The following is a 13079-nucleotide window of genomic DNA, read 5'->3' on the forward strand; positions in this document are numbered from 1 at the left end:
CTTGTATTTAATTGCAAATCTGGTAATAGACATGTGGAAGGCTGTAAATTTTGTGTTCTTATAGTCCCATGTGAAAGTTCAGTTTCTACTGAGAATATATATTTACCAGGCAGACTAACTTCTTGTCACAACAATACTGAAAGTAAATTGTATCCTGTAAATTTAGCTCTGTTTAGTGTTACAAAGTTTTCCCAATGACAGTTCATTAGAAACGATTGGTAGTTCTTCATTGTTTAAAGAGAATTTGTTAATAAATATACCACAATTAAAAATATATAATCAATCTATGTCAAAGATTATCGCAAATGATAAACAAGAAAAGCATTGATGCAAAGCATCAAAGGCGAAACCAAAAAAAAATTGATCAAGGTTTGCACCTATAAATACTTTAAAAAAAGTGTAATTCATAGTAGTGCTTTTACTTGTGTGCTGGAGGATAGGCCCGGTTTAAGTTGAAACTTAAACCAAAAAGAACAGACTATGTTTTGCCAAGATGAAAAGACAATTTATAGTCAATTAACCAATCACTTATAAGACTCATGCCATAAGAGATATTTTTTTTAGATTTATTTTAACAGATACAAGAATACCTGGGTCATCAGCATATAATAAAAGCTTATTGCTTAGGGTTGCAGACACGTCATTGACATATATTAGACATAAAAGAGGACCTAAAATGAACCTCAGGGGGACACAATTATCTCAAACACAGAAAAAACACAGATGAAATAGATATAGATTTAATCAGAGCTTAGACACACACATATATAATATATATCAAATACACTAAAGTGATGTCTGAATAAACAATGAAATATACTATGCAATCAGTCTAAAGGTAAGACAAATCATCAACTTGAACAGATATAATTATGACTAATTTCAGACCAATGAAAATATAGAATTAAATGAACACAGATCAAAAATCGCACATAACAGAAATTAACATAAAATAAAAGTCGAACTGACTTTAAATTAAACATAAATTAAACAAAAATAAGAAAGTCTTACTGACTTTACAAAAACAAGCAATCAAAAATAAAATGGGTTGGGAGGGCGGGGCGAAAAAAGATCTGTATCAACCAAAATGTGTCTAAGAACTGTAAAGACCGCGAAAAGATGACTGAATTTATAACAACGCACGCGTAGGAATACAACTAAATCAGTGACCCGAAAAATACAAACACCTAAAGAATGACCCAACAGATTAACCAATAAAAATTTCTGTATTATATCGGTAATTAATAGATTTTAGATAAATCGAAAATACTCTACATAGGTACTTGGAGCAGTAGTAGATTGAGTACAGCTGCTGTCCATCAACCAAGAATGTCATGTAACTAATGGCAGATGCTCTTGAGGTTCCATGAAGAAGAAGAACTTCGTTATTTTCAATTCCATTCTTTGAGTTCATTTTTCCATCTTAGTGTTGATAACAATTTTTGCTACCAAATGAATGCGGAAGTAATGTTTTAGTTAATAAGTTTTTGGATAGTTTGTAGTTAATCTGTGAAATTATGGTTATTACTTAAAGGTATGTTGAATTAATTGTTGGCTACTGCAGTAAGTAAAATTTACGTATGCTTATTTCCTCCATGAGTGTCACTAAGTCCTATGTGTCCGTATTTTAAGAAAAATTCTACATGTATGCTTTATTTACCAAGAGTCGTGGGCATTTCTAAAAATAGACCAGTGACGTATGATGACGTCACAGGAACAAGCATGGAAATTACAAGAAAATGTTGAACTATTTGTATTTTGCACCGTCATGATCTTTTATGCATCTCTTAAGACTTATTTCCGATTATCTAGCTCATTTTATATAGGTACCATTTTGCATTGACATGCATTTTGCTTTTCCTTGAGTCGTGGCTAACATGTATGTCAACAGTAGTTTAGTGTAAGAAAACATTTGTCAAATCTCAAGTGAACTATTTCAAGTTACCTAACCAATTTATTAAACATCATTAGCTAGCCAAAAGTTCTAGCCGTAGGTGAGTCACGTACGACTAGCCAGGACACGCTGTATTGGCTAGCGGTACGGCACTTTTCAGAATTATATGGTAGTCGAAAGAAAGTATAAGAATACAGTATATATTTTTGTCATCTCAAGACGTCAAGAAAAAATAGTGTTTGGTTGCAGTTAAATAACATCAATTGAAATAGTTTACAAAACGTTGATATTTTTTTTCTTTCATTTAGTTGAATTTTAAAAAAAAAAAAAAAAAAAAAAAAAAAAAAAAAAAAAACCCGAAAATAATTGTTGCTAGGCTCTGATAATTGCGTCAATTACCGACGGTATAGAAGTTTGTCCATCATTAAGGAAAGTTTGTCTTAATTGAGGCTTATTAATTGATTGAGCTTGTATGTTCGATATTTGAAATTATCTATACTGTATTTGAAAATTATTAAATAATTTTTTCTTTTCACCGTTTTTTTCAGTATTCTTTTTATTTGTTTAATTATTTATTCCCCTCCGATCATTATTTATTCGATCCATGTGCTTATTATAATTAACAAAAATGATTTAACAATTCATCTTTCATGCAAATAAAACAACAAATCATAAGCATGAAAATCAAGGACGTTATATAACAACTTATAACATACAACTTTGACACTTTTATCAAAATAAATTATACAACGCTTGTTCGTATTCTTTTTTTTTTTACAAAATGTCGGAACATCTTTATTAAAGTTAACACACTAGGACGAATGCAGAGACTTGATTAAAATCCTTGTTTAAAGGCACAAAATAACATATGCATTTTCGACTTCCATATAATTTTGAAAAGTGCCGTACGGCTAGCCAATACAGTGTGTCCTGGCTAGTCGTACGAGACTCACGTACGGCTAGAACTTTTGGCTAGCCGTACGGGCCGTACGGCTAGCCACTTCCCTGATTAATTTATTCGGTACTTAACAGTCTTCAATAAGATCTATTAGAGTTTGTAATGAAACTAAAATAAAACATCAGGACAACTTTCATTCTGCCTTCAAAATCTTTTATAAATACATTAACAAAATTGTAGCAACAATTGCAAATGATATTTTAATAAAGCAATGTGGTTTTCAAATGTATCCTATACCGTTCATTTTGCTTTATAAACAAACATAAATAGTTGCAAAAAGACGGAGATACAACAAATGATTTCAAAATTTTATTTAAGATGGATAATGGATCGATAATAGATATAATGATGCCGATGACCAAGTGTTAGTTTATATTTCAATTAATAGTTCAGTGAGACTTTCTGTGGGCCAAATTTTGGCACGAAATTAAGTCGCACCTGTTCCAAACACCGGAAACCAGTAGGTTGTTGTTGTTGTTGTCAAAAAATGTAAACAAATCGTACAAATGGCCAAATTATTCGATTATTACAGTATTTACAACTTTTTAACAACAAATTATAAGAAATATATATATAATTAAAATACATTTTTAGCTCGACTATTCGCAGAATAATCGAGCTAATGCAGTCACCCATTTGTCGGCGTCGGCGTCGGCGTCCCTGTGGTTAAGTTTTTGTATGTAAGCTGGTATCTCCATAACTACTGAAGGGAATGGATTGAAACTTCACACACTTGTTCTCTGTGATTATCTAAGATGATTGGCACAAGTCCATAACTCTGAATTGTTTTATTTCATAATTATGCCCTTTTTCGACTTAGAAAATCTTGGTTAAGTTTTTGTATGTAAGCTGGTATCTCCATAACTACTGAAGGGAATGGATTGAAACTTCACACACTTGTTCTCTGTGATTTTCTAAGATGATTGGCACAAGTCCCATAACTCTGATTTGCTTTTTTTCATAATTATGCCCCCTTTTTCGACTTAGAAATTCTTGGTTAAGTTTTTGTATGTAAGCTGGTATCTCCATAACTACTGAAGGGAATGGATTGAAACTTCACACACTTGTTCTCTGTGATTATCTAAGATGATTGGCACAAGTCCCATAACTCTGGTTTGCTTTTTTTCATAATTATGCCCCTTTTTCGACTTAGAAATTCTTAGTTAAGTTTGTGTATGTAAGCTGTTATCTCCATAACTACTGAAGGGAATTGATTGAAACTTCACACACTTGTTCTCTGTGTTTATCTAAGACAATTGGCACAAGTACCATAACTCTGATTTGCTTTTTTACATAATTATGCCTCTTTTTTCGACTTAGTAATTCTTGGTTAAGTTTTTGCGTGTAAGCTGTATCTCCATAACTACTGAAGGGAATGGATTGAAACTTCACACACTTGTTCTCTGTGATTATCTAAGATAATTGGCACAAGTCCCATAACTCTGATTTGCTTTTTTACAATAATTATGCCCCTTTTTGACTTAGAAATTCTTGGTTAAGTTTTTGCATGTAAGCTGGTATCTCCATAACTACTGAAGGTAATGGATTGAAACTTCACACACTTGTTCTCCTCTGATTATCTTAGATGATTGGCACAAGTCCCATAACTCGGATTTGCTTTTTACATAATTATGCCCCTTTTTTCGACTTAGAAATTTTTGGTTAAGTTTTTGCGTGTAAGCTGGTATCTCCAATAACTACTGAAGGGAATGGATTGAAACTTCACACACTTGGTCTCTGTGATTATCTAAGGTGATTGGTACAAGTCCCATAACTCTGAATTGTTTTATTTCATAATTATGCCCCTTTTTCGACTTAGAAAATCTTGGTTAAGTTTTTGTATGTAAGCTTGTATCTCCATAACTACTGAAGGGAATGTATTGAAACTTGAAGAGTTTGTACCTTTTCGGACAATTTTATGTATTCATATAGGTAAGCATTATTATACTCAATGAAACACCCTTGTGACAAATTTTCGAATAGTCGAGCTTTACTGTCCTCCGACAGTTCTTGTTAACCATACAAAAAGTCATCTACGATTTTAACCCACCCACGACTCAAGGAAAACCCACGCCTTAAGGAAAAGCAGCCATATAGGGTAATTCCCAAGGAAGTGGCTGGCCGTACGGGCCCGTACAGCTAGCCAAAAGTTCTAGCCGTACGTGAGTCACGACGACTAGCCAGCTACCTCCAGGGTCAAAGTCACACTTGCTCATTCAAGGTCAACATTGTCTATTTGAGGGTATATCTCGTGTCCAGTCTATACCTTTCTTATCTTGAAGGGATTTTGTAAATACTTGCCATAATTGTTCAAAATAATCAGGAGATGTGTCATGCGCAAAAACCAAGGTCAAGATCACACTTGGAGGTCAAATATTTACATAGTCTGTTACAGGGTATATTTTGTGTCCGGTCCATAACTTTGTCATTTATCAAGGAATTTGAAATAACTTGGCACAAATGTTTGTTATAATAAGAGGATGTGTCATGCGCAAAACCAGACCCCTACCTCCATGGTCAAGGTCGCACTTGCTCATTTAATGTCAACATCGCTATTTGAGGGTATATGTCGTGTCCAGTCCATAACTTTCTTATCTATGAAGGGATTTTGTAAATACTTGCCATAATTGTTCACAATAATCAGACAATGTGCCATGCATAAAAACCAGTCACCTACCTCCAAGGTCAAGGTCACACTTGGAGGTCAAATACTTACATAGTCTGTTACAGGGTATATTTTGTGTCCAGTCCATAACTTTTTCATAGATCAAAGAATTTTGAAAATACTTCGCACAAATAGTCACTATAAAAAGAGGATGTGTCATGCGCAACACCTGCATCCCTACCTCCAAGGTCAAGGTCACACTTAGAGGTCAAAAATTAACATAGTCTGTTATAGTGTATATTTTGTGTCGGATCTAGAACTTCTTCATAGTTCAAGGGATTTTGAAAACTTGGCACAAATAGTCACAATAATAAGACGATATTTCAAGTACAATACCTGCACCCCTACCTCCAACGTCACACTTAAAGGTCAAAGGTTAACAGAGTCTGTTATTTGGTATATTTTGTGTCCCGTCCATTACTTCTTTATAGATTAAGGGATTTTGAAAATACTTGGCACAAATAGTCACAATGATTAAATGATATGTCATGGGTAACATCTGTGTCCCTACCTCAAAGGTCAAGGTCACAGTTAGAGGTCAAAGATTTACTTATTCTGTAATAGGGTATATTTTGTGTCCAATCTATAATTTCATCATAGTTCAAGGGTTTTTAAAAATACTTGGCACAAATAGTCTCAATAATAAGACATTTTATGTCATGCACAACACCTCCTCCCCTACCTCCAAGGTCAAAGCTTAACATGATAGATTTTTAAATTCCCTGTTTCATTTTATTTTTTAATAAATTTATTGGTGCATTTGCAGATCTAGCATTTATCATAATTTTGGACTGAATGTCCTGAGATCCATACCTCAATCTTTTGAAATAGCACAATTTTATGCTTCATATAAAACTTCCCGAGGCGGGGGACGTTCAGGTAACTCTGTTACAAATTCTTGTTATTTTTAAAGTTTGTCCGGGCATATTGCACTGGTTTTGCGGTTAAATGATTTTCGGCCGAGTTATGGCTCTTTGATAAGAAGGTGTTTTTTTCTGTGTGTTGCCAGATATAGGCCTACAAAAGTTTGTCCGAACTATTCCTCATAAACTGCTGGTGCAATTTTATCCAAACTTTACAGGAATGATCAGTACCAAGTCAATTGTGCACTGTCCGTCTGGCTGTCCGCCTGTCACAAAACTTGTCCCAACATGAAATTGGCCATGATGAGGTGACACATGTGATCACTGATGGCTGTTGTTCTTAACAGATTTAAATTGATATGTAACCGCCTGGTGGGGATTCGAACCCCCGACACTCGGAATACCATTCCGCGGCTCTTCCCTCTGAGCAATTCGGTAGCTTATAGAGGTGTAACGATTCATCGATGCATCGATACATCGCGATCAGCCCTGTCTTCGATGTATGCATCGTAATGAATTTATAAATTCCAATATATCAGGATGCAATACATATTTCACCACCTGATGCATCGATATAGCGGCAAAGTATCGCAATACACTAATAGTTATGGTATTATTAAAAATCCTTAAGAATAAAGTAAAAATCCTTAAGTAATAAGTAATATTGTTGAAAGATCAAAACTTGAAAATAAGTTATAATAACAAGTCGAAGAGTTTATTGTTTTGTTATTGTAATAGTTTTATATTACATTCGTATTTATGCTGTGAACAAATGACCAAGTTTTTTATATAGATAAAGTCTGAAGGTCAGTATTGTGATACGTATTGCATCGCAACATAAGAATCGCAATATGCATCGCACATTATCAAAGTATGCAATATATATCGTGAATCGCATCGTTTGGAAATGCAAGTATCGTGATATGCATCGTGACAGAAAAAAATGGCAATGCACAGCCCGAGTAGCTTACACATTGTTTGTGTTAAAATACTGAAAAGTTATAAACCTATTGTGTATTTCTTAGAATTTCCAAGGGTTACTTAGCAATGTGAATTAAATTCTAGCTGGGCTGTATGTCAGTCACAGGGTGAGAAAAAAGTGCAGCCGTCATGGACTCGAACCTGTGAGTTGCGAACCCGTGACCCTCAGAATACCGTACCACGGCTGTACTTATTGAGCTGCCCTGTCGCTTCCACATTGTATGTGCTTAATAGTGAATACCTCTAAATTGTGACAAATACAGTTAAATAGTTAAAGAAAACAGGTAAATAAATTCTAAATTAACACCAATTGAAAATAAAAATCAAAAAACAAAACAAACACACGCATAATTTTTTATTCTTTCGACAAAAATTACAATAACAATATATTACGAGTTTTAAAATTATTTTTTACTAAAAAGGGATGAGACATTTATTGATAGTTTCATTATTTATACATGTATTATAGTGAAAACTTTACTAATTATACTTTGTACTATTTCTATATTTTTGTACGATTAAAAATAGCTAGCCTTTTTTTTTAATAAGAAAATTCTATGGTGGCTAAAATGTACCATGTTGCACAACCTGTAGACAGGATGAGGTAACTATATCAAGCATTTTGACAGAATTATGCCCCTTTTTCGACTTAGAATTTACGTTAAAGTTTTTGTAATACCTCAAATATTTTCAAAGTCCATAGACTTATGGCTTTGTAACTTTGCAAACTTGTTCACCATCATGACACTAACCTGAATAATGCCCCCGCTTTTTCAACTATTGACATCTGGCTTTGAAACAAGTTGAAATTTTATTCTCTAATCTTTGAGAGCATAATAGGACTCTCTTCAAGGCCTATAACTGTAACATGGTTTTAAAGAAAAATTTTGCCCTTTAATTAACTTAGAAAATTTTACATTATCAAGTTTTTTTTTACTATCAAGCACTTGAAGAATAGTCAAGGGTTGCTGTCCTACCGACAGCTCTTAATAGACATGTAATCACTGTGACACAACAGATCGGCTAAGCCACCCTTTACAATATTCCCCTTACTGTCAGCTCATAATCAGGGCATAAATTACTATTAAATTTTTTGTGTGTGGCCTGGGCTTTTAAGGACCTTTATTTTGTTTCAAGACCTGTCTGACAGCCATATTGATGTTGTGTAATTACTTGTGATATTTAATAAATATATGTTTTGTTAAATAATGATACATTGATTAGGTATTCCCTTTGTAATTCTGTGTTTCTATTAAATGTTTATAATGTTCTATTAATACTGCCTGCCTTTTTGGTATGCCGTTCGGTCAGAATATCAATATAATCCAGTTTAATTTATCCATCCGTTAACAAATATTATTATTATGCTCCCCGAAAAATTTCGGGGGAGCATATAGTCGTCGGGTTGTCCGTCCGTCCGTCTGTCCGTCCGTCCGTCAGTCCGTACGTACGTCCCGAATTCGTGTCCGGCCCATAACTTTGTTATTTGAAGTCGGATTTTAAAATTATTTCACAGAAATGATCACCATATTGAGACGACGTGTCGCGGCGCAACATTTGGGTCGCTACCTTGAAGGTCAAGGTCACAGCATGACCTTGCAGCAAAATCGTGTCCGGTCCATAACTTCCTTATTTGAAGTTGGATTTAAAAAAATATTTCACAGAAACGATCACCATATTGAGACGACGTGTCGCGCGCAACATTTGAGTCGCTACCTTGAAGGTCAAAGGTCAACAACATGACCTTGCAGCAAAAATCGTGTCCGGTCCATAACTTCATTATTTGAAGTCAGATTTTAAAAAAATATTTCACAGAAAATGATCACCATATTGAGACGACGTGTCGCGCGCAACATTTGGGTTGCTACCTTGAAGGTCAAGGTCACAGCATGACCTTGCAGCAAAATCGTGTCCGGTCTATAACTTTGTTATTTGAAGTTGGATTTTAAAAATATTTCACAGAAATGATCACCATATTGAGACGACATGTCGCGCGCAACATTTGGGTCGCTACCTTGAAGGTCAAGGTCACAGCATGACCTTGCAGCAAAATCGTGTCCGGTCCATAACTTTGTTATTTGAAGTCGGATTTAAAAAATATTCCACAGAAATGATCACCATATTGAGACGATGTGTCGCGTGCAACATGTGGGTCGCTTCCTTGAAGGTCAAGGTCACAGCATGTCGCTACCTTGAAGGTCAAGGTCACAGCATGACCTTGCAGCAAAATCGTGTCCGGTCTATAACTTTGTTATTTGAAGTTGGATTTTAAAAATATTTCACAGAAATGATCACCATATTGAGACGACATGTCGCGCGCAACATTTGGGTCGCTACCTTGAAGGTCAAGGTCACAGCATGACCTTGCAGCAAAATCGTGTCCGGTCCATAACTTTTGTTATTTGAAGTCGGATTTAAAAAATATTCCACAGAAATGATCACCATATTGAGACGATGTGTCGCGTGCAACATGTGGGTCGCTTCCTTGAAGGTCAAGGTCACAGCATGACCTTGCAGCAAAATCGTGTCCGGCCCATAACTTCCCTATTTGAAGTTTTAGATTTAAAAAGTATTTCACAGAAATGATCATCATATTAAGATGACGTGTCTTGCACAACATTTAAGTCGCTACCTTGAAGGGTCAAGGTCACAGCATGACCTTGCAGCAAAATCTGTCCGGCCCATAACTTCCTTATTTGAAGTCAGATTTTTTAAAACTATTTCACAGAAATGATGACCATATTAAAAATGGCGTGTCATGCGCAACATTTGGCTCGCTACCTTGAAGGTCAAGGTCACAGCATGACCCTTGAAGCAAAATTGTGTCCGGCACATAACTTCATTACTTGAAGTCGGATTTTACAACTATTTCACAGAAATGATCACCACAATGAGACATTGTGTCGCGCGCAACATTAGGGTCGCTACCTTGAAGGTCAAGGTCACGGTATGACCTTGCAGCAAAATCGTGTCCGGCCATAACTTTGTTACTGGAAGTCGGATTTAACAACTATTTCACAGAGATGATCACCATATTGAATCGACGTGTCGCATGCAACATTTAGGTCACTACGTTGAAGGTCAGGGTCACAGCATGACCTTGCAGCAAAATAATGTCAGGCGCATAACTTTGTTATTTGAAATCGGATTTTACAACTATTTCACAAAAATGATCACCATATTTAGACAATGTGTCGTGCACAATATTTGGGTTGTTTTTACACTTTGAACTTTGTCTTTGACATAACTCTGACACAACAAGAGGTATACCTTCCTGTGTCCAAAACCTATTCGGGGAGCATCACCCGGTTCAACCGGCTCTTGTTCTTATTTTATATTAAATTCACCCTAGCTGGATTGCTATGACTTTCAACCAGATCAATCAAATAAAAAGAATACAATGATATAGCAATATTCCTATTTAATGTACAATAAAAAAACAGTTACAATTATTATTTTAGCACTCTTTTAAAATTGTCAATCCTTTATTCCCGGACATAACGTGCGGTGTTTACATGTTAAAAGTTAAATACATCTTAATCATATATGAGGTCTATAATAAGTTCTAATTGCTTTAAGTCATCCCAAAATTACTGTTTTCTGGGAGCATAACTTGAATGAAATATATTAAAAGTGATAAATTGTAGTCATCATTATATATTAGCCTTCTTACCCTATGCAGAATGCGCATGCGCGAAACTCAAAAATTGTAATACTATGGAAAAATCCTAATGTCAAATATAAAAGAATACCGGCGTTAGACTCTCATTTTCTTACAGCAGTTCCTATTTTTATGCCACCACAGCAATTCTGCTTGATTGATCCTTGGTAGAAGGGCTTCCAAAGTTGTTCAAAGAATTTCATTACATGCAGAAATCTGGTTGCCATGGCAACCAAAAGGAATTATAAGATTAAATTTAAAAAATATTCTTTTAAAGACCCAAAAGGCCTAGAGCTAAGATATTTTGCATAAGGCATTGTCTGGTAGACCTCTACCAAGTTTGTTCAAATTATAGCCTTGGGGTCAAAATCGGCTCTGCCCCGGGGTCATTGATTTTCACTTTATGTACATATAGTAAAAACTTAAAATATCTTCTTGTAAAGACACAAAATGCCTAGAGCTTAGATGTTTTGCATAAGGCATTGTCTGGAGATCTCTACCCAGATTGTTCAATTTATAGCCCTGGGGTCAAAATCGGCCTGCCTTGGGGGTCATTGGTTTTCCTTATATGAGCCGCGTCATGACAAAACCAACATAATGGGTTTGCGACCAGCATGGATCCAGGCCAGCCTGTGCATCCACGCAGTCTGATCAGGACCGATGCTGTTCGCTATCAGTTTCTGTACTTGTTATAGAGTTGTAAGCGAATATCAGTGATCCTGATCAGACTGCGCAGATGCGCAGGCTGATATGGATCCATGCTGGTTGCAAACCCATTATGTTTGTTTTATCATGACGCGGCTCATAATACATATTATGTATTATTATATAGTAAAAACTAAAAGTAAAATCTCTAGCAATTGACAAATGCTAGAGGTTAGATATTGTGCATGAAACATTGTGTAATGAACCTCTAGCAAGATTGTTCAAGTTATAGCCCTGGGGTCAGAATTGCCCCCGCCCCGGGGTCATTGATTTTCAATATATACATACAGTAAAAAATCAAAAAATCTTATTGTCTCAAGGTACATTAGTCTTAGAGTTTTAATATTTGTTAAATGATATCATCAATAGGCACTTTAGCAAAGTTGTTCAAATTTTGCCTCTTAAGTGTCAAAATCAGCCCCGCCCTGGGGGCCATAGGTTTTCCTTATATGTATATAGTAAAAACTTAAAAAATCACTTTCTCTAAATTTACAAAGGCTAGAGTTTAGATGTTTTGTATGAAACTTGTGAAGTGAACCTCTAGTAAGATTGTACAAACTATAGCCCTTTTGGTCAAAATTGGCCCCCTCCAGGGTGGTCATTTATTTCCCTATGTATGTATAGTAAAAAAAAAAAAAATTTCTTCGTCTGAAGGTACAAGGCTAAGAGGCTTTGATATTTGGTTATAATATCACTTTACTGGGTCCTCTACTTAAGTTGTTTGTATTATGCCCCTTAGTGTTAAAAATTTGCTCTGCCCCAGAGGTTGAAGTTTTTTTCCATATATTTATAAAGTAAAAACTTGAAACCTTCTTCTCTGCATTGCCAAAGGCTAGAGGTAAAATATGTGACATGAGATTTTGCGAAGTGAACCTCTACCAAGATAATGTTCAAATTATAGCCTTGGGTCAAAATTGGGTCCGCCCCGGGGGTCATTGATTTTCATTATGTACATATAGTAAAAAAAATAAAAAATATTTTTGTCTGAAGTTACAAGGCAAAGGGCTTTGATGTTTGCTATATAATATCATCTATAAGTCCTCTACCAAAGGTTCAAAATTTTCCCCTGGTATCAAATTGGCTCTGCCCAGGGGTGGTGATTCTCATTATATACACATAGTAAAAACAGAAAATTAACAAATGTTTTCTGAATGGGAGAACTTAGCTACAGGAACTCTGATCTTTTATTGGATTAACAATTGATGTAACCACTTAACTAGATAGGTCAGGGATCTATGCATAATGACAATCTTCAATTGTAAAGATACAAAAAAAGCTGTTCCTACACTACTATTTAGTGTTTTATTAATGTGATGGCATAGTGTTTTTCTCAAATGCAATTTTGTTCGGTA

At 35.2% G+C, this 13079-nt stretch overlaps 1 protein-coding gene across 6 annotated transcripts in view; it reads left to right on the plus strand.

The window, feature by feature from the left end:
- The first annotated feature begins 791 nt into the window (after positions 1 to 791).
- LOC132749444 (zinc finger protein 665-like) overlaps positions 792 to 13079 on the plus strand; it is a 32112-nt gene continuing 19824 nt past the window's right edge. For 2 of the 6 annotated variants that reach the window (XM_060739181.1, XM_060739182.1), the window contains exon 1: positions 1419 to 1534. The gene's annotated coding sequence lies outside the window, so the exon portion shown is untranslated. Of the gene's footprint in view, positions 1564 to 7124; positions 7646 to 13079 lie in introns of those variants that run through there. The other 4 variants (XM_060739187.1, XM_060739186.1, XM_060739185.1 and 1 more) reach the window with 4 other exon arrangements.

Source organism: Ruditapes philippinarum, unplaced genomic scaffold (assembly GCF_026571515.1).
Source record: "Ruditapes philippinarum isolate M1 unplaced genomic scaffold, ASM2657151v2 ctg2250_1_1_1_1, whole genome shotgun sequence".
Taxonomy (NCBI): Eukaryota; Metazoa; Mollusca; class Bivalvia; order Venerida; family Veneridae; genus Ruditapes; species Ruditapes philippinarum.